General features: G+C 45.0%; 1 protein-coding gene and 1 long non-coding RNA gene across 3 annotated transcripts in view; one reads left to right on the top strand and one right to left on the bottom strand.

Annotated features, from left to right (window-relative positions):
- Nucleotides 1–2,860, bottom strand: part of GLI3 (GLI family zinc finger 3) — a 215,044-nt gene extending 212,184 nt beyond the window's left edge. For both annotated transcript variants that reach the window (XM_052795785.1, XM_052795794.1), the window contains exon 1: nt 2,694–2,860. The gene's annotated coding sequence lies outside the window, so the exon portion shown is untranslated. The remainder of the gene's footprint in view (nt 1–2,693) is intronic.
- LOC128145542 (uncharacterized) lies at nt 1,839–21,628 on the top strand. Its single transcript, XR_008236510.1, has 3 exons — nt 1,839–2,057; nt 18,525–18,842; nt 19,554–21,628. It is a non-coding gene; the product is annotated as an uncharacterized LOC128145542 (long non-coding RNA).
- Nucleotides 21,629–22,050: the final 422 nt, after the last annotated feature.

The raw sequence follows: 22,050 nt of genomic DNA, 5'->3' as shown, positions 1-22,050 counted from the left end.
CATTCTTCTTACTCATTCAAAATCACATAATCCTGCTTTTAAAGAAATAATCCTCCCCCTTAAAATAGCCTTCTCTCATAGTTACTATTATTTATGTATTTAGAATTGGGCTATACACCAAACTGGAAGTATTTACATACTAGCTAGTTAAACCCAAACCTTCATTATATAAACAAACTCTCAGGAGGCTGCCTACAGTTTACATTGCTAAACTCATTCACCATTAGTTTTAATATATATTTCCTCCACTGAAATACAGTGGTGTGGACATGGCAGTTTTTACATTTTAAGGTTACTTTACTTTAAAACACGGCATTTGTCTTCCTTCAAAATAATCATGACATATGTAATTAAGAAACTGTCAGATCATTATTAATTTTTAATAAAGGACCTAAATGAAATAATTATAGGAATCAATCAGTGGGGCACCTTTCCAAATTACAATGCAATTGCACAAATATTCAAACTACTTAAGGCCAGTTCTTGCAAATTTCAATCCGTAATCTCACTGAACACCACATCAAAAACAATTTTGTAACACAAAGAAACTTGGTGATTTCTCACTATTCCACCAACTTAAACGGTTTCAAAACAGATGCCCTCCTCATGCACAGAAAGAGGGGCAGCCGTGCCCTCTTAAAAATGTTTGTTGATTTCATCAGCCACATATCTCAAGGCCTCTGAAAAATTGCGCTTCCAAGTTTTTCTGTAGCACACACAAAAGAAACGAAGTCTGCACGCTGAAGCTTAAAAAATCACGTTTATTGAGCCTTGAAAATCAAGCGGGAAGTCGCAAGGGCACGACAGCGATGAGTATTTTGCTGCGGGTTGCTACCTAATACTTCTTTAGTGAAGCAGCCTCTAAAACGTGACACTGTGTATCAAACGGGCAGCTATGCCTACCTTTGACTAAAAGGTTCTTTGAGATCCGTACAGTCCATCATTTCAAACTGAAGTGGCAGCTGGAAAATGTGGAACAGCTGGCAAGGAGCTGAGAGAAAATATTTTACATAAATATATCTACACGCAAACTGGCAGAAGGCCATGGACACCGTACCCACAGGACCGGATCAAAACTACGCACCAGAGGGTTAAAAAGAAAATTGGGGGGGGGGGGGGGGGGTGAGGTGGGGAGGCGGGGGGTCCTTTTACCTTTTCTCTTCACGTGGTGCGAGGATTTGGGAGCGGGCACTGGCGGCTGAGCGCCGGCGAGCCCGTCCGGAGGCGCAGGAGTTGTGTCAACACCCCGACTTTACGGCTCATTAAAACCGCAGAGGATCCGCTCTCCCCAGACCCTTCAAAGTTGCGCGACGCGAGGACGGGCCGCGGTGCCGGCCCGGGGCGGCTCCCGGCAGCTCCCCCGGGGGCGCCTCCTCCGCCCCCCCGCCCCGCCGCCGCCGCCGGCCGCGGGCAGCCGCCCCGCTCCTCCCGCCGCGGCCCGGCCCGCCGCCGGCCGCCCGTCTCCCCAGCTTGACCCAGTGCCAACGGCGGCGGCAGCGAGGAGCGGCGCCCCACGCCGCGCACGCCCCCCCACACACACACAAAAAGGCGCACGCACCCCCGAGCACCCACCCCCGGCCGGGACGCGACTTTCCCCCCCCTCGCCCTCGGGGAGCCGCCGGCGGGGAACAACGGCCGGGCGCCCCTCCGCCCCGCCAGATGTGACAGCGCCTTCTGCCGCGCTCCTCTCGCCTTTCCCCCTGCAAAGTTTGCGGCCGGCCTCCCGCCTCACCGGCGTGAAAACGCCCGGGAGTTGCTCGGGGAGGGGGGGGGGCAATAAAAAAGCAGCTGCCGCTCGCGAATCGGCAGCTCTGCCGCGGGACGTGAGCGGCCGAGCCCGGGCCCGGAGCGGGGAGTGCCCCCGCCTCTCCCCGCACCCTCAACTCCCGCGCTCCCTGACAGCCATTTTGGGGGTTAGGCACCTCGCTCCCCCCTACCCCCCGCCTCCGAGCTAGGGAAGCGGGAAGGGGGCCGGGAGCGGGGAAGGAGCGCTGGGAGGCGAGAAGAAAGTGGCCCGGAGCAGAGCCCGGGGAACAAAGAACTTCTCGCCCAAGTGGGTACGTACCTGCCGCCGCCGCCGCTGCCGCCGAACCCCCGCGCTGCCCATGGGCGAGGGCCGGGGCCGCCGCGGCTCGCCCCCGCGCCGCTCCCCCGCCGCCGCGGCTAGCGGGGCCGGCCCCCGCCGCGGCCGGCGGGCATTCTCCGGGGGGGGCGGGGGGGGGGAAGGGGGACGGGACGGGACACGACACACGCGGGACAGGGGCGGCAGAGGAGGGCCGGCGGCTGTTGTTGTTGGTTGTTTTATCCCTGCCCGCCTCCCGCGGGGAGCAGCCCGCGCCTCTGCCTCTGTGTGGGTGTGTGTGCGTGTGTGTGTGTGCGCGGACCCGACATCAGTTTCAGTGATCTTGTAATCTGATCCCTTCTGACTCACTCGCACTGACTGACATTTCTGATTTGGTTCAACAAAAAGAGCGGGGGGGGGGGGGAGGAGAAAAAGAAGAAGAGGGGGAGGAAAAAAAACCAAACAACCTAACCCCAAACCCACCGCCTGGTATCAGAACAGTTTTCGGAGGGAAGGGGGGACCCCTCCGGCCCGGCCCGGCCCGGCCCGGCCGCCGCCGCCGCCCGGCATTGTTTTGGCTCGGCGCAGCCACCGAAGGAGGGGAATAAACACATCGCGCCGCGATACTCACGTGTCGGAAAAGTTGTCCCTTTTGCTTTTCTCCCTCTCGCACACTCCTCTCCGCCGCCTCCTCCAAGTTTTACAGATGTTGCAGGGCTCCCCGCCGCCGCCGCCCCCTCTTCCCAGCGCTGCTGGATCGGAGCAGGGGAAAGGCTCTTTAGGGATAACTCCCAGTTTCCAACACCCTCCGCTAAACTTTCCCCCCTCCCTCCCCTTCTTTCAAGCGGCGGAGAGGGCTCCGCTCTCCTTCCCCCCGGCCCTCCGCCCGCCCGGGACGCGGCTGACTGCCGCCCGGGGCGCGGATGCCCCGGGCCCGCCGGGAAGCGGGGCCGCCTGCCTGGGGGAGCGGCGGAGGGCGGAGGGCTGCGCCCCGGGGTGCGGGTCGGGCCGCGGCCTGGCGGGCTGCGACGCGCGCTCTCGGCATGACACCCCCGCTCCCCCCCTTCCTCCTCCTCCTCCTCCTCCCCCCGCCATCCCCCCGGCCCGGCCCGGCCCGCCCCGGCGGCGGCCCGAAGGCGGCGACACCCCGCCCACAGCCGGGAGGCAGCGCGGGGCGACGGCGGCCCCCCCCCCCCCCGGAGCGGCCCCCTGCCGCCTCGGGTCGCGCTTCCTCCCTCTCCTCCTCCTCCTCCTCTCCCGCTCCATCCTTCAGCGCAGCCTGCATCTGCAGCCCCGTTTCCCCCGCGCAGCGGTGCGCTGGACCCCGCCTTCCTCCCGTCCTGAGGGGCTGGGGCCTTCCCCACCCCCCAAAAAATCAGGGCTTTTGGGGGGAAAACGTGCCCTCCGGGTGGGTCGTCTGCCTGCGCCGCGGCTTCTGGGTTCCCGTTTGCTCTGGCGGCGCAGGCTGACTTGACTGACGGACTTCAAGGAAAGTTTCACCTCAGCCACGTGACGCTGAAAAACAGCGCTTTCGGGGAAAAAACGCAAGCACTCGGGCGAGGGGAAGGGTGCCGGTGGTGCCTTCGCCGGCTTCTCCTGGCCCAGCCCGCCCGCCAGCCTCCCCAGCGCCCTGCCGGGCTCCGCTGGCCTTCACTTCACCCTGCCCAACAGGGCTCCCGGCTGCCTCCGTCCATCCCTGCCCCTCGCCCCCGGGCTCCGGGTGAGCCGGTCTCCCACAGCAATGCACGCTGCGGTTCAGAAGTAGCAGCAACTGGGATGCCGAAACTTTTTCGTTCCGGTACGTCCACCCTTCGGGAAATGATGCGTCCTGACAAGACACCTTGCCTTTTTCTAGTCCTGCAGATTGCTCCCCTGACACTAAAAGAAGTCTGAGAAACCATAAATGAACGTTATCACAAGCACTTTCCGTCAAGTCAAAAGGTGGGGCTGGCTCTAGGGAAAAGAGTATATATTTAAGTTGTTGCCATCACAATGTCAAATACTTCATATGCACCTTTGTTCATAGCCTGGCTCGCAACAGAGCCAAGTAAAGATTTGTTACTGATGATGATGATTTAGCAAGGTACCTAAGCTCGGGCGACCCTAAGCATTTGAGAAGTCCCACAAAAATCAGTCGTTCTTGCAGAAGGGCATGTTTGCTGAGGGAAATGAAAGACAAGCCTTTGATGCTGTGCATTTCATGAAGCTTCCCTTAGCCTCGCCACTGAAAGTGTTCATTTTATTACAAAACAAAGCTGGAGGTATTTCTGGTTTGGGGCGACTGGGTTCATGAGGTTTTTTAGAAAGAAAGAGAAGGCAATCTTACCTGACCTAAAAGCCACTTCAACCCAAATTTCCTCAGACTCACTGTTCTTTTCCACCTGGAAATCTTCTCTGGGTGCAAAGGGGTAGCTTTGGAGAGATGCCTGTAATTTTATGGATGTCCCAGGCACGGTCAGACCAATCGCACTGGCAGTCCCAGGCACGCTCATTTGTATGCAAGTTTTACAGCACCAGGACGGTACACCCTGACTTTCAGGACAGACACAGTGGTCAGATGCTTTCACAGTGAGCGAGGGGTGCACGTCGTCCAACCTGCCACGCACGCCTGCACCGGCAGATGCCCAATGCCCGACTCCCGTGCGCTGCGGAGAGTTAAAGGCAAGCACTGGGACGCAGTAGAAAGGATGACAGCTTGTGACCTGGTGCCATGACTCTGTAGCCAGCGACTTCACTGCGTACCAACGGGCAAATCTGCCCCTGCTCAGAATGAGCCGCCTTTGGTTGCCCAACCGATACTGCTTACAGGCGTAGCGCTATGTGGGGAGGAGGCATGTGCAACAGCAGGATCTGAATACAGATATGAAGAGCTGATATTCTTCCACCTTTTTTCATCTTATGTGACTTCCTTTTCCACTCCCATTTTCCTAGGAGAATGTTAGCTGTTTCATGATACTACAATAATAGTGATATGGTACTGCAGATGTTTTGGTTTAGATATATGTATATATACCGGGGGTGTGGTGTGGTGTAGAAAATGCTTAGGCAAACCTCTGGTCCCTTTAGAGATCCATTTAAGAGCTATATGATTCCTTCAGCCCATAGTTCCTTACTCTCTTTTTCTGCCTATTGCCTATTCCTTTGTATTTTTGCAATCAATTTTTTTCTTAAATTTTTTTTTCCTCTTTGCATAATGAAAGCCCTTAAAAGTAACAGGGGAAATTAACCAACATACAAAATGTTACTTTATGAAAGAAAGAAATTAATGTGGAAAATCCTGCTTCTCTAACCATTTATAATTCAGTATTGGTGATCTTAAGATACTACTTTTAACAATAGGTAGAAAAGATGTTCAAACAGGGGCATGACTTTAACTTGAGGGTGGCCCTTCAAATCAGTATTCCTCTTAGACTTTTGAAAAAAGAAATTCCTATTTCCTGAGAGTTTGGACATCTTGTCACGTCATAAAACTACATTTCATCTTTCTTTTTGTTTGGGGTGTTTTTTTTTTTAATTCTGATTCACACCAGCTCTGTTCAAGGCACACATTTCTGATTTAAGATTAAAAAACCCAAACATTTCACTACACTCAACTCGCATCAAAATTAAGACAGACAAGAAATTTTAAAACTAAAGAGCAGATAGAATGCTTTGAGCTCTGCTTATGAAAAATCAAAAAAGACTCCTGACACATTTCTGAGCAGTGAAAGTCTTGAGAGAAGGGAAACACAGAAACAACCAAGGTTTCTGCCTGTGCCTGTCTGAATGGTCAGGCCAAGCAGCAAATAAAATACGAGGGAGAGTGGGTGACATTTGCCATTTGAAACGTATTGTAAATGTTTCAACACCTTGACAATGAAGCGCATAGCAGAAGCTTAGAGCGTCCAAGACCCTTCAGCTAAACAAAATGAAAATAGGCAGCTCTGTTTAGGGAGGTGCCTTTCTTAACATCTTTCATGTCTGCTTCAGAGGAATCATACTTGAAAGACGCGATAGCAAGACAAAAACTATATATTAATAAAATGTAATGATTTTTCCACACATCTGGATTGCCCTTCCAAGAGAAACTGACCTCTGAGACTTGTCTATAATGTTTCCCTGCAAATAGGAATTGGCTCTTGCAGAAGACCTGTTGGACAGTGCCAAAACCCATTTCTCTGACAAAATACCACAACCATGGGACATCTCTGCCATAAGTTGTATCACACACAATACTTCTGCATTTCTGCAGCCTACCTTATGTCCCCACTTCTTCTCAGCCTATGCTTTGAAAATTACAGGCCTCCAGGCTGCGTGCTTATATTCCCTTTTTGCTGCACCCGTTGTTCCAGGAAAGCACAGTCAGAAGGAGCAGGCGTTCTGCTGACATAAGCTGCAATGCAAAAGACCTGGTATTAAGTCACACCAAGAGCCAGTCTTCTCACCACTCCCAGTTGCACCACCCTCCAGTTTCTCTCCAGTCCTAGTGAATACTCCTCTGGATGCATTCAAGGACCTTAACTGTTGCTGGTTATCCAGGTGTCACCCACTAGCAGTCAAAGCTATCAAGATAGTCATGTTTTTGCCAACAGGCAAATACCTTATTGGAATAAATTCTGTGAAATGGACACATCTGCTGTGCTTTCCCAGGGGCAACCTCAGGTGGAGCACTAGAATATGGAACAATAGCACCGATTTCTGGTCATTTATGCAATATCCCTCACAAGAGAACTTGGCCAGTACATCTTGCTCCCACCCATGCAACCCCCTTGTTGCATGGCTGCCGAGTACAGCAGAGAGGTCTCAAGAAGGAGCTGGTGGAAGAAAAAGAGGGGTATGAGGTGGTACCATGTCAAAATCCTCAAAGTCTGCAGAAGTTGCAGCTGGGGGTACAGGGAAAGGTGCGTGGCCTAAGGTGGGATGCAGAACTGGGGTGTGGAGGTGACCACATTTGGGAGGGATATAAAGGTCAGGACAAAAACCTTACCTGCAGTACTGACAGGGAATTGATGTAGGGAAGGCAAATGGGATGGATGGGGCCTGAGTGGGGAAAGAACTAATTAGTTGGAATCTCTTAGTTTTGAAAGAAATTATAAACTGATGTACCACTGCAGACTAGTCTAATTTAGGTCCTTAGTGGGAGCCAATTTTTTTTTTTTACTTTTCTGTGAGAAAGGCAGTATAGTACCTGCTATATTCCTGGAGGAAGACTGGGAGACAGACTACTGAACTTGAATAAAAAAATTGGAGCCAGTATCATGATTTTTCTTGCAATCTGCTTGCAATTTTTTACCCTTCTAGATTAATGGCAATAGAACATAACATTGTCATGTTGTGGAACATACTTAAACTTACATAAATATTGCAGACCTGAATTATTAGTCAGGGAAGTTTGTTATTTACTTACTCATAATTCTTTGCATTTCATTTATCTTATAAGATTAAACTTGTCTTATGAATTTCACTATCAATTTCCCTTTCAGAATTTCTTTTGCTGACACATTTCACTTTCCAGCCTCACAGAATTCTTGTTTTGCTTTAGAGTCTTTCATTATTTGGATTTTTGATTGTTATTAGTGCCATCAAGAAAAATGGAAAATTGTCAGCAAATATACAGACTTTTCAGAATAACAACCCTCATTCAAGAGTCTGAATTTTCTAAGGATGCTCACTGTAGCCCTTCACAGACATTGACATACATCATTCCTTCTGGTGGTCCTTAGCAAGGAACCTCTGTGTCTTTCTACTTCTCCTACTAACATTGGGGATCTTGCTAGATTTCAGTGGAAGAAGGACTGATCCCTAGTGATCAGGATTATCTTTCTACTCTAGCAGATTATCTCTTATCCACCATCCTCTTTCTCTGAATGTCTAATCTAACTAATCTAGCTAGCTATTTATACCATATTCATCACTAGTTTTTTTGAATGCTGTACAATAAAACAAATGGGTCAAGGCCCAGTGATTTTTTTTATCCCCTTCCATCTGAAATATGTAAGGATTTGTATTTTTTTTTTAACTCTGCTGTGATTGGTGAAGGAAAACTAAGGCAAAGACCTGGGTTTTACACATGGACAAAAAAAGCATTGGTTTCTACAGAAATTTCTGTACTTTTGGGCTGGCTACATAGAAAGTCTGAGCTCTCCAGGTCTTAAATATAAACTTTTGTTCACAATACTTTTACCCTTTTTGACTTCAGATGTATGGTTGCATTAAAATGCTTCATTGCTATGAACACCATTTTCATAAGGAGAATGTTTTCTTCTTCCAGGAAATTTAAACTGCTGCTGTTTTGTGTGAGATATTTTGGTATATGACCATAAACATACCAAACAAACAAGCAGAGTGAGTTTCCTTTGTTTGCTATTTAAAAGCACCCCATACATGTTAATTATCAGGCAGGGAGCACACGGGGAAAAGCACGGTCTCTCTAACAGGCTACATCTAATAAAGACACCAAAATCATAACATTCCATGCAGAACAAGCATAAATAATCTGTTTATCTCCTTTTTGCCATGCTATAATAAGAAATGAAATTGCTAACGGTGCTGATATTTACGTTGTTATAATTATCATTGTTATAATGATCATCATTAACATCCCCCATCCCCTTTAAATGATCTGGGATACTTTCAGCTTCTCTCTAGGGAATTGTCTCAGCTTCTCTCCCGACTGAGCCGTCGAACTACACGTGAAAGGATTTAGCAGTATTTTGCAGGGTGTAGTCACAAGCCCTACTCCATCCAGGATATATAGACTCTTCCAGCAGAATTTAAACCAGTTCTTTGAATGAAATAATCTTTATCACAAAAAAGACAGTTTTTTCCTAGCATATCCAATCCTACTTTAACATTGCCTAGTATAGTTGTGTCAGTCATGGGTGGGAAATATCACATACATAAAGGATCCGTCAAAATGTCTTTTTTTTTTTTCAGTTGTTGATGCAGTGAATTGGAAATACACATTCTGAGGTGAAACATGGCATTCAGACACTCCCCTAGGAAATGACTAGGTTTTTCCCTAAGCCTTAAATCTACTAGCCAACATTTTAAAGTTAAAGCATTCTCAAATACCATGGAAAACTTGCAGTCTTCAGACTTTTTGTCAGCCTCTTAAATAATTATTTCAGTAGCTGGTGGATGCCCATTGTCACAGTTCAAGTGCACATACAAGGGCTTTGTTTGCTTTTTTTAATGGCAACAGGAAAAACAGGTAAACAGCATCTAAGTAATTTCATCTTGGCCATACATATCTATAGTGAGACTGCTTAGTGAGCATTTGCCAGTATCTTTTTCATAAAGTGTTCATGCTCTACTACTATACTAGCAGAGCATCCCCAGGTAAAGTTGTCATGGGTAAAGCGTGGCAATAATGTTTGTAAATCAGGTAGCATTCCATGGGCATTAAGGAGCCTCTGAGAACTGCTAGTTTATCCTCTCAGCCACCTGGGTGCAAACTCCTATCTAGTCAGGAATCCAGCCAGTTTACTGGTCTTAATCTGTCCTTGGTGGACATTTGTCCTTACAGAAAGATACAGTGCAGCATATTTGATGGTATCTAGACAGGAGACATCTGAGATTAGTGAATCTAAAGCATGAATTTCTCATCCACCAAGACCTCATGTGATATATCCATCTGTATCTACCTCTCAATCTCTCAGTCCCACATCTATCTGTCTATACCAGTTGCTGGCTTAGTCTCACTGTGAATGGGACACTGAGCTGTGCACCCACCACATGGATCAAATAAAATGCATATACTGCACCAGATGATACTTTGAAGGGACTGTCAGTGACTTTGCTCCCAGCCTTACCCCTGGCATCATGCCCCGTATCAGGCTACAGTGCAGAAAGACAGTAAATCTCACTTTATAGCTTCTAGTACTGGATCAAAAATGCCACACCACTTCAATATAAAGCTATTCTGTTGGTAGAAAGCCAGGACATCAAAAAATACTAATGAGCTTGAACAGTCAGGATTTATACCAGATGAGATATTTTCTGTTCCCCTGCAGCCAGCATAAAACCAGCATAAGCTCTGTCTGGTTAATTTAGCAGCAAGGTGATCAGGTACTCATGGCAGATCAAGTTATTGCTGGTGTGTGACCCAGCAGCATGCACAGCTCTCATTAATGACAGAGGACAACCATCCCACATACACATATGCATAGATGCACATATACAGAAATGCTGTTATAGCCTTTCATTTTCCCTATAGTTATTTCTCCTTGCATGTCATTTACATCAGACTATTTGAGTTCTCCTTTTTTCTCTTCTGTAATGAAGAACATTCACAAGAGCCTGGGAGGAACTGATTAGCAGGAGACTTGCACTGTTTCACAAGGGAGTAACCTGAATTACTCCTCTCTGTTTCCCAGATTGAAGGTTTGGGTAACACCTCATTGGGAGACAAGAAGAAATCGGCAGCTTTAGTTCATGCAGTGTTGTTCAAAGGGAAGCAACGACCTGATACTTCAGAAACAACAAAAAAATCTATAAACTGATGTGCCCTGTTCCTTTTACCAGGGCTTAATGCTACATGCTTGCCTAAGTACCTTAGCAAAACAAGCCAACCAAACATGGGATCCCAGGATCACAAGTGATCCCACAACATGCCCCATTTTTTTGAAAATATTGTTGTATTTAGTTCTTTGGTACTACTTTTTAAATTTCTCAGTCACAAAAACTGAGAAAGATAAAATACAGTAAAGTTCAGCTCCCTCCATCCATATTTGAGGTCCTGGACTGAAAGGCTAAGCAGATAGTTCTCAAAATTACACCTAGTTAGTTATACAATGTGGAAGTTTGGAGAGGAGCCCCATGGATCAAAACCACCCGTCCCCAGTACCAGTCTGTCTGTAATTCACCTCCACTAGCAGTCTGAAGTCGAATATGATGCCAGGTGGTAGCTAACAGTAACTGAATTTTCTGGCTCTTTTCAATGTCCTTTCAGCAAAGCCGGGGCATCCAGGGACCTGCAAGTCTTAAGTGAAAGCAGATGTCACTTTTTTCCTATTCGTGTCAAATACGAATCTTGCTTCCCAATTCAGTTTCAAGACTCCCGGGTTTCACTGAAGGCAGTGGAATTTTTGCCACAGGCTTTGATGGGCATGAGGGACATAATTTCAACAGTAAATTCTGTTGAATTTACTGGAGTTACCTGCACAATTAAAGTAAATGGTAATTTTTTGTATGTTTGCGGGATTGCAACCTAAGGAAGCTATTTGGAAAATAAGAAATAGAAGAGCATTTTCCTTATGAAATTATGATACTTTGTCAACATGCCTCAAATTTGTCAACAGTTGGCAGGAATATCTAAAAAAATATGTAACAAATTGGAAGAGCTGCATGTTATTTTGCTTGAACGTAAAAGGTTTCAGTCCTGCAGTGCTCAAGCAAACAAAAAGTCTGTGAAATTTTACTTGAATAAACATTGCAGGCTGGTGCTAACTTGTTATTGGTACTGACACAGCCCAGCAATTGGCCAACCAAGAAAACGCCAGACAAGGAAAACAATGTGAGAGGTGCTATAATATATAGTCCTGTGTTTCGAGCCAGTAAGACAAAACCAAACACAAGTTTTGAAAATAATCACCAGAGTTTTTAGACAGGAAATATCACTTCACGATCTGTACGTTTACCCAGCACAGTAAGACCAATGCTCCATCAAAGGCACTAGAACATTTTACAATGGAGACCAACCATGGTTTTATGATTATTGTCATCAGTTCAAGTAACCACCACAAATAGCTACAGAGAAAAAGCAAGCTTGCAGAATATCTCAAATTGAAAAAATAAGCTATTAAAAATAAGACAAACAAACTAGAAAAAATCCCAAGCCACAAAGAATCATTCTAGGTATTCATTTTACATGCATTTAGGGTGAAGCACAATCCAAAGGAAGAATGTCAAATACCATAAATGTGCATCTATCCTATGTTCATTGTAAGCTTTCAACTTTTCCCTTTCCAAAAGCATAGCCATGGTGCCGATGGATGAGTCCTTTCTCTTTTCCTTGATTTATTATTTTACCCTCTCAATTTTATTCTGCCCTTGTTTGTTTGGGTTTTTTTATTTAGTTTGTTGAACTGTTAAACTAGATTTAGAAATCGGATTCTTCCTACCTTTCATAACATTAGTTAACAGGAGCACAAACAGGAACTGAACCACTTCCATTTTTATATAGCTTTCTGAATATATTGTGTGAATGATGCACATTGTACCACACAGTACATAATCACAATAGAGACATCAAAGTGTTCGAAACCAGTGAATTTGGCTCTCATACGTAAGATGAGATGTGCTTAAAAAAGAAGACTAAAATACAACTGAAATACTACTGAAATCTCCTCAGTTCCTTCTGGTTATTCAGTTAATGAAGAGTATGCTATAAAAATTGAAACTGCACTAGACTTGCAAGTTTTGCTTTGCAACTGCAAAGGCACGGAAGACACACTTAAAGCAGAACGATATCTGATGCTCGTGTGATTCTGGGATCTGGAGTTTAAAGAGAGAGAAATAAGTACTCACAAAAACCCACATGATATAGCAGGATACCTGAGCTAAGAATTGGAAATCTGAGGACACTGCACAAGGGAATTTAACAAGGTTGACGGGAGTCGAGGGAAGGTACTTTTCATTTTCCTAAGTAGATAAAACAGAGGAAATTCATAAGCAGAAGACAGTAATATGATCAAAAGATGTCAGAGAGCTCTACTCATCCTTTACCATATACAACTTCATGACTACTCATACCACAGCCCAGACTTCGGTAAGATCAGCTAATGGATGGAAAACAGGAAAGTAAAGAAACAACATAGAAGTGATGCTGGTGAGCAGATGAGAGCTTTATGGAGAAACTGCAGCCATGATACTGTCTCCTTCACCTAAATGTATATAAAAGCATTTGGCCAGTGCACTCTACTGTTCAAAAGAGCTTATTCCTCACTCACATTTGTGAGCAGACATCATGTCAACTCCACTTTACTGGGCTAAAAGCTCATCCTCCAGTTTGAACTTCTCACTGGACATGCTTGACAGTCCTCGCATTGTAGTTCACCCCTCCTAAAACAGGTGACTAAGGGTAGATGAATCAGTCTCTGGAAATCCAGGGCCGATTAATCTTTCCGACTGCAAGGAAGTCATGGGAGGAGGTTAGGCGCGGGCATCCGGCTGTCCCAGCGCTGCCTGGTGAGACAAATCCCACCTGGGCTCTGACCTTCCAGCTCCCTGAGCAGTGCTTTCTTCCATCTGTGGTTCCTTCCTGGCAGCCAGTGACCTCGCCTCTGACTTCTGCGTTTGTCTTCTTCACCTTTGCCTGATAAAAGTGCCCCATAGAGTACTTCTACTATAATAACATAAAAAGAACCCTGCCCATGAAGCCTCCTCAACAGCAGGGACTACTGCAAGCTAATCAAGCCTGTCCTTTGTCCTCTCTACTGGCTTCCCAAAGAATCACAAAGAAGATGAGATTGCTCAGCTTACTGTGGCTAAAAAACATGCCTAATGCTTCGAGGTGATAACCACAATAATAACATCATCCCTCAGACACACTGGAGCCTACCAGAGTCAACCTTGTTTGTATAGGAAACTGGGGTAAGGCAACACTGAGAAACAATCTTTACTGTCTTCTGTTCCAACCGCAAAGCTGCGAGCTTCTACCTGCCATCTCCATACAGGGAAGAGAAGCACAAGCAATTAAAAACAAACAGAAAACCTCCAACCATCAAGGTAGACCTCCAAAGTCTGCGTGCAGTAAGACAATGAACAGCGTTTACTCTGCTCTGTGGAGCTTGGAAAAGATATGACTCATGAGCAGTATGGAGGACGAATCATTCTGAGGTGGTGTAGAGGAAAGCTTAATTTATAGTTATGGCCCCCCAGATCCCATTTAGCAGGCCAAAGTATGATTAATTTGTTCTACTATGTTGGGTTCTGTAAGGGGATGTGCTGAGCCCTGATATGTGAGCAGTCTAATATCACTCACTATATCAAACCATTAAAAGCTCCTTCTTCCAGAGCCCAGCCTACTCAAGGAGGTTACAGACAGCTAGCAATCTACCTTTGGTGTACGATCTTAGATGAAATTGTATCACTCCTTATATCTATTCATAAAGAACAGAAGCGGTGGCCAGAGAACACACACTTTATTAAAAAATTCTTGGATCATACATAAATTCTTTTGGTATTGATATTCTTTATATACCACACAAAGAGCAGTGTATCTTTATGGTCTAACTCAGGCAATTTCTATGGAGCAGGGAGAAAATGTGTTGGCTTCAGAGTCACAGATGCATTATACATTTATACATACTATTCCAGTAAGCTTTTTATAAGCCCAGGTATCAAACTGTGATTGATTGGTGTGCTCTGCTCCTTCTGCCTGGGCTAAGGTCAGTGGGCCATATTCTGCAGTCCTTACCCAGTTGCCTCTCAAGTTTTTTACTGTCTGCGTCTGGGAGACGTCAGTAAGATGTCTTGCCTTCAGCAAGAACAGCTGAATAGAACTTCAAAAACTGGTCCTGTATTTGGTCTGCTATCTTTTGAAAAATCTGTTGAGTCTTGTGGTAACAAAATGAGGCTGTAGCTTCTCCAGAACCTGAGTTTTGAACAGCACAGGCTGAAACACAGAGCTAAATTAGCGGCAATTCTTTATGTGTCCCAGATAGCAAAAAACCAAAACAGGAGTCTATTCTGCAGAGAAGGACAAGGACTGCTTGCCTCTTCCCAAGCGTGTAAAGAGAGAACTTTGCAACGTGGCCTGCAAGCAGCGAACGTGAGCCCCTCAGGGCTGGAAGAAGCTCAGGGACTTACTGAGCTCCTGCCTCCCCAGGGCTCTGCCGGAGGCTCCCTCTCCTACAGGGAGGCAGTGTCAGCAGGAATGCTGCTCCTGATGCTGAGCAGCCACTTGGCAGAGGGTAAGAGCCGTCCTCGCAGGTAGGCCAGCCTGAGGACGTTGTAGGGCTTTACAAATCAAAGCCAATGCCAGCACTGGGCGCTCAGAGCAAGGCAGCCCAGCTGTAAGCATTTCGAGCTGGCTTCCAGATATGCTTGAGACGGGGCCTTGGTGGGGCTGAGTGAGACAGTGGTGAGTCTGCAGGTAATAAAGGCATGAATCACAGAAACGAGGTCTGCTTTGGAGAAAAGGTAACCAGAGATAAATGTAAAGAAAAATGTCCTTCTCAATTAGTCTTGGATTCCAGTTATCCAGCAAGAAAGGAAAGCTAACCAGAACTGGGAACATGAGTAATAAGTGGTAGGTACACACCCTCCCAAAGGGGCAGATATTATCCCTACCATAACTCCTGATTGTTTTCCCCATGTTATTAACAGCAACACGGTCTTATCTGGATGGCACCGCAGCCAGCTGGCCCTCCCCCATGCCCCAACCTCACATGCCAGGGGAGACAATCAACCCTTCTAACCAAATCGGTAAAGACAAAAACAGAACTGCTTTTTATCTGCAAAACCAAAGACACACAGCAACCCACACATCCTCACATGATCTACACATAGAACAACCTGCTCCCTAAAGTGGGTCTGGCAGCTCCACAAGTGAAGGAGAAACCCTCCTGAGTTTAGGGTCAGACAGATAAAGGACCTCAAGGTCCTGCCCACAGACAAGCTTGTGGTGAGCTGAAGAGCACGCTCATGTACAGCTCTGCCTTCAGCAGGTTCCTTTGCACTTCTTCCCCGGTCAGTTGTGAAGCTGCTTCTATTTAGACTCTGTTTCATGGGCTGAGAAACCCCTCCTTTCTATAGGGGATGATGCCTCTTGTCCCCCCCCCCCCTTTTTTTTCAGAACATCAAAGCTCCCTGAACATGTTCTGGCTTGTACAACAGACCCATAGTGATTTTCATCATCCTGGATAGAATATATTAAACAGCAATGTTTTCCTGATAAACGATGTAGAATTATGGAATTTATACAACCAAATCTCAATCTTTGTTCCTTCTGGAGTTATTTCTTTGGTGTACAACTGAGACCAAGAGTACCACTCCGCTAGACACAATACTCATGAAGCTGAAGCTTATACCATTTAGTCTATTTCAATGCCAATCTTAGTTTGCCTCACCTTTCAAAAAGCTGAAGATTTCACAATTTGTTTCTCTTAACCAAAAGAATAAAAAAAATTTCCACCAAGGCAACCCTGATGACAACCAATGGGCTGCCAAGAAAAATAAAATAAATATGTATTTCTCTGAAACAACGTTATCCTTCCCCACAATACTGACCTCTGAGACGAGGATTGCTTTGAAAGCATCATCTCCCTCATGCTGTTTAAAGATGCGGGTAGGGAAAAGCTTTTCAAACAGTGTCAGGCTGGACATGGTCCACGTTTCATCATATTTCAAATGGATTGCCTTTGAAATGCAGGTAGAGTAAACCACCTGACTGACACCCACATTCTCACATCATTGGCTAAGGCTTTTCTTATCATATAGAAATGTTACATCTGTTACTGAAGATTCAAACATACAACGGTATACAGACTCACATTTGCACACACAAAGATACGCAATATTTCTAGTCTAATACTAGGAAGCTTCCAGATATATTTGTGGCTAGGCCAGAGTACAAATTGGTGGGGGGTGGGGAGCGGCAAGTGTTTAAAAAGTTAAAATTTTCAAAGGTAGAGTATTTGGACAAACAAATCTTGTTAATTTTAGTGCAAGGTGAATATCTAAATACCCAAGCTGGCTTTGAGAATGTCAGCCTTAATCTCTTTGTGAATAAGTTTCTAGATTTCCTTTCTCATCTGACTGAAAAAGCCTAAACTCTCCTTTATAGTGCTCAGAACTTTTCTTTGCTGTAATTGTGTTACTGCATTCAAACCAGGAGAACCTCAGTATAAATAGGCTGCTCTCATTTCGCTTTCCAACGTGAATGACATAAAAAAAAAAAGAACATTTTTAATTCTCTAAAGTGTTGGCGTTGGGAAGGGATTCTTCTTTAAAAACAAGTACGCTTGGTTTTCATCATGCTACAGCACATTCAGAGCAATTCTGCTGAACTCATTGAAATTATCTCCGTGTAAATCTTGTTTCAATGAGACAGACTTGAACTAAAGCAAATAGATATTTTTGACCGGTCATTGTCAAGTTAATGTTTTTCATGAGGAACCTCAGAGGGCCAGACTCGCAACCAATTTTGATGTCACTGCATCTGCTTACATTAGCGGTACATTTGGCTCAGAATCTTTTCAAGTGGTGTATTAGCCAGACAGTAGATCAATAAACAACACAGCTAGATAAACAAGTATCTTCTTTAGAAGTGTGCAAGCATTTCTACAGAGGAAGGAATGTGACCGCTAGGATGTTCTTTAAACTGTAAACACGTCATTATCCAGATGTTTAATTCCCCTCTTAGATTGCACAATAATAAATACAAATAAACACTTTAAAAAGATTTGGTTAACATTCTTCAGAGCAACTTATCAAACTATTATTTTTTCAAGGCAAGGAAATTCTATTTCCATTCCTGCTTCTTCATTACCATGCACTTTATATTTTTGGTCAAATGATCCTCAAAGCTGAGTATCCTCAAGTCCCACAGGAGACAGGGAGCACCTTGGAGGGCTGATGACCAAGCTGGCCACTCACTTAGCATCCTCAGCTACTTGCAGATTCAGCCAACATTTATGCAGTTAAGCTATCCAAGGGATGGGTCGTACACAATTAGTTAGAATACAGTGACATAAATTGTCCAAGTCATTCTTTTTACATCTTTAAAAGATGTCTTTTGAAAAGATTTTTGCTTATTTATGAATATTTTAATAGGCATAATGCAATTCTGCCCTAAATAGCCACACAGGACACTCAGTAGGAATCTGTTCAGTGTTTATAGGAAACCCACTTCCATTAGGCAACTGATCTTTGTCAGTCCCATGAGTGCTCACCATAAACAAGTTCCCTATATCTGTTCACACTGCCTATCTCTTTCCTTCCTCCTGCAATCTGCAGCACCACTGATACACCTGGAGCTTCTGAATCCATTTATTTTTTACCCTCTGGCTACTTTGTGCCCTGGCAGGCTTTGCCCCATCACTTACAGTGGGAAAAGCTCTTAAAACCTTGTGGAGAATAACAGGGCTGCTGGGGCCAGGCAAGGAAATTCAGCTCCAAGCACAGAGATAGGGAAGTGACTGACGATGGGAGGGATTCTTTAGGCAGTGATGGAAAGTGTTAGGGGTGGAAGGAGGAGAGAAGGCATAGGAGTGGAAGGGAGTCAGATATCTGACTGGAAAACTCAGGAAATGTTAAAGCCCCAAAAAATGGGAGGTTAGAAATACATTAGTCCGTGACTGGCACACTTTCATGAGTTAGTGACAGCAGCAGGATGAATTTGGGACAACGGAGCTATCTAATAAGTGAAGAACAGGAAGACTTCGATATGGGGGGAAAAAAAAAAAAGCAAATGCAGTGGGAAAGGAATACATATTCCTTTGCTTTGACTCACTTCTTTTGCCTTTGTTTTTTTCAGCAAGACCTGGCAGGGATTTGGTCTGCCAGGGGCACTTCACTGTGCTACTCCTCTCTGGTTGCACTGGTCCCATTTCCAGCTATAAACTGACTTGGGGGCATTGCTGAGCCAACGGGAAGAGCTTTGCTGGGGGTATGGTCAGGACTGCAGACAGTGATGACCCAGGCAATTAAAATGCATGGAAGCAGCATGTATTTCCTACAAGCAGGAACCACTTTTCTGAGTATTCTGCTGCAAAACGACCTTGTGCCACATGAAGAGGCTGCCGTGGCATCCAGCTGCTACGAACACATCGAAAGAGCCCGTTTGTTTAGACACGTAAGAGTTTAAACTTCATTTTCCTAACCTCTCAGGTTCTAGTTACAGCTTTTGGGGAGGAAAACATACTCACTTTTGCATTTCTGTAAATGCTACAAATTCAAATTTCAGGAACTCTTGTTTTTAATATTTTTCTTCCTTTGGCTATTTTATGTTCCTTTTTTTTTTCCCTACACGTTTGGAGATTGTCCAAAGAAATTAATTAAACTTGAAGGACATGATATTTGTTTCTTGTTTCAACCTCTTTCCCAGATTCCTGCTGCTGGGCGTCGCCCTTAATTAACAGCATTTTTGTTTGAAATCACATACTTAATGATCCCTATGTTCTCACTCTTTTGTTTAGTTTAGGTTTTTCCTATTTCCTTCTTCTGTTTCTTTTTTTGTTTTGTTGTTAAAAAATGTAAGTTTATTTATTTGCAAAGATTATACTGTTTATCCAAGTGAGTAGTATCTTTAAGTGGAAAAAGAAAAGCCAGGCCAATTTTGCTGCTTCTTTACTGTCTCAGCTTAATAGCTCTGTGGTTTCTTCCTTTTTTTTTCTTTTTGTGTGTGTTTCTAATTCTAGCTGTGCAACACACATCAAACCAGTCTGTGGTTATACTTCTTGGTAAACTATGCTACTTAACATTTCATTTAAAAAACAATTAGTCTTTCTTTCCCCCAAGAAAACAAAATGAAACTACAATAATATTCTTTCAGTTGTATCCACAGATACTGGATAATTGATTTCCGCTGTACATTAAAAAAGCATTCTTCCGTTTTGTTGGCAACACCAGATCTTTTTAATTTAATTAATGTTTCAAAAGGTAAACTGATTCAATTAGGATAACTTTTCAATGGAAATAGTGAGATGCAGAAGAAAGTGTTTTTCAAAGCTAGCTGAAGGATCTTGTGTGACTTCCCCAAGAGAGGAAAGCAGCCTACTTTAAATCAGCTGAGTTTCATCAATAAAAGGAGAATGGGGCCTAGTGGAATCACTCTGGAGCTCTGCTGCTTGCAAAAATACTTTATTTCCCATGGTAATTTTAAAAAACTTTTTGTTTTTAATATAAAGACACTTCCCCCCCCGCCCCAGCCAGCCCCACTTTGTCAAAAACAGCAAACAAAACATGTTTCTAAAAAATACCTGATGAACTCTTCAGGGGTGCAAAATCAAGCGGAAGTCTTGCAATAGAGAATTGATGTGACTGGAGTATAAAACATTTAGGGCTGCATTATGTCTTTGAACAGAAAATATGTTACGCCACCTTCCTAGGAAGTTTCATTCCTCAGGGCCTCCTTTGTTGTAGGTGGACAACAGCACGCTGCCGATCCAGTAACCATTTGAGATAGACAGCGCCTACGCGAGGTGACCTACTGCGGCCAGCAACTGGGCCGTAAGGCTGCCACTCCCTCCACGTCCCTCATCGCCCCCCTGCTCTGCAGAGGCACCAGGAAAAGGACTGCTTTTCATCTGTGTGAGGGTGGACGGTGACTTCACATAAGGACGAGCGTGAGGAGAACCAGCCAGCTCAGGCAGGGCAAGCTGAGGACTCTGAGGTCTCAAAGAGCCCAGGACTAACACCTACCAGCTTTAAAGCCCCTACCCACTTTAATAGTTTACAAGAGCAGCAACACTGTTTTTATGGGACCCCAAAATCATCCTCTCTTTCTCATTAGCAGTGAGATAATGTTACCCTGAAACCAGCGAGAAACAGTAATTCTACTTGCCATGTTCAAAACCAGTCAGTTTTTAAGTACAGGCTTATACAGTCCCTACTGGAGCCCCCAAAACCCAGGAAAATCTGTTCTTCATTAAGGCTTTGGGTCATATGCCATTCATCTGTGTGCATGGGACCCCACTGATACTGGCTTGTGGGACTGACACGCAGAACAAAACCAGCATGTAGCCCCTTTCATGCTGCATTTCTCCGGTGGACATATTTCAACCTGAAGCTGTAAATGGCTTAAAATGCAGGCCCTGCCTGTCTCATGATTCATGCCCAAACCTCCCACGGATGCCACTGAGGAGGGGCATGTAGGAAATGCGGGATCTGTTGCCTGTTCTCGTAAATGGAGGTTATAGCATCTCCTTCAAAAAATAATTTTCTTAATCATCAGGAACGACATCTGCTTTTCATGAAGACAACTCGAGTCAGCTAAAAGATGATGGGGGAACGACCTCCTGCTTTCACTTCTGAAGTGACTAGGTAATCATTTGTCTTTCTTATAAAGCAGGAATCATACTCCTTTTACATTTAGATAAGGGAAATGGAACGCATCCAGCAAAAAACACTAGCCATCCTCCAACAGACCACAGAAATCGGATGGATACCAGCACTGAAGGAGGCTCGCTTAGGTAGACTTGGGAAAACTCCTGAAAAGAGCTTTTCCAGAATTCAACCCCCCTCAATTGTGCAATGGAGAATTACAAAGTCTCCGAGAACATGAGCTAGTAGAGTGTGCATGACACTCAGAAATGCCTACGTAGCGAAACCTAAAGGACTGGGTTTTACAGAGTGGTCAGCCAAAGAGACTTTTTGTTGATGATGTAATATTTGTAACTTGATAATCTGCTTGAGAAATGTGATGAAGAAGTTGTTCCTGGAACTACTTTAAACTGCCTTGGAGCCTGCATGTGTATTTGCAGCTGAGCAGTTGAAATAAATCCATGTTAGGAAAACACCAATGTCATTAGTTGAGCTTGATGCATAATACAAAGCCTGTCTCTCTTCCCAAGCTCAGCAGTTTGGCTAACAGGCCAGACAGCAATGTTGACAGTACAAATTACTGACTAATTCCTTTCACACACCTTGGTAAGGAGATAAGATAAAACCAGACACACTACAGGTGTTTACACTGGTGTGACACCCTGGTCGTACCATGTCCTACTCTCTGCTCATCTGCCAAGGACTACCAATACATTTGTATTTAGATGTCATTGGCTGAAGATACCGGGAACAGGAGGGGAGGATGACCACTCCTTGCACACAGTAATATTGCTCAGACTATGAAACAGTGAAAGGTGGATCACTCTTTTCTTTTGGTGAAGCTGGGCCATGGTGGTGAAGGAATATGAGTTGGACACGGACAGGGAGAAGAATAAAGCAAAACAAAAGCTCCCTGAGTCGGGAAAATGGGGACTCATCCTGCTCCCAGCCTTGTCTAGACACATCATTCAATGATCCAAATGGAAAATGTTTAATTCATCCTTGGGGCAGGAAGCAGG

This window comes from Harpia harpyja, chromosome 1 (assembly GCF_026419915.1).
Source record: "Harpia harpyja isolate bHarHar1 chromosome 1, bHarHar1 primary haplotype, whole genome shotgun sequence".
Taxonomy (NCBI): Eukaryota; Metazoa; Chordata; class Aves; order Accipitriformes; family Accipitridae; genus Harpia; species Harpia harpyja.
Note: the sequence above shows the minus strand (reverse complement) of the source record. Positions and strands in the feature narration are given on the sequence as shown.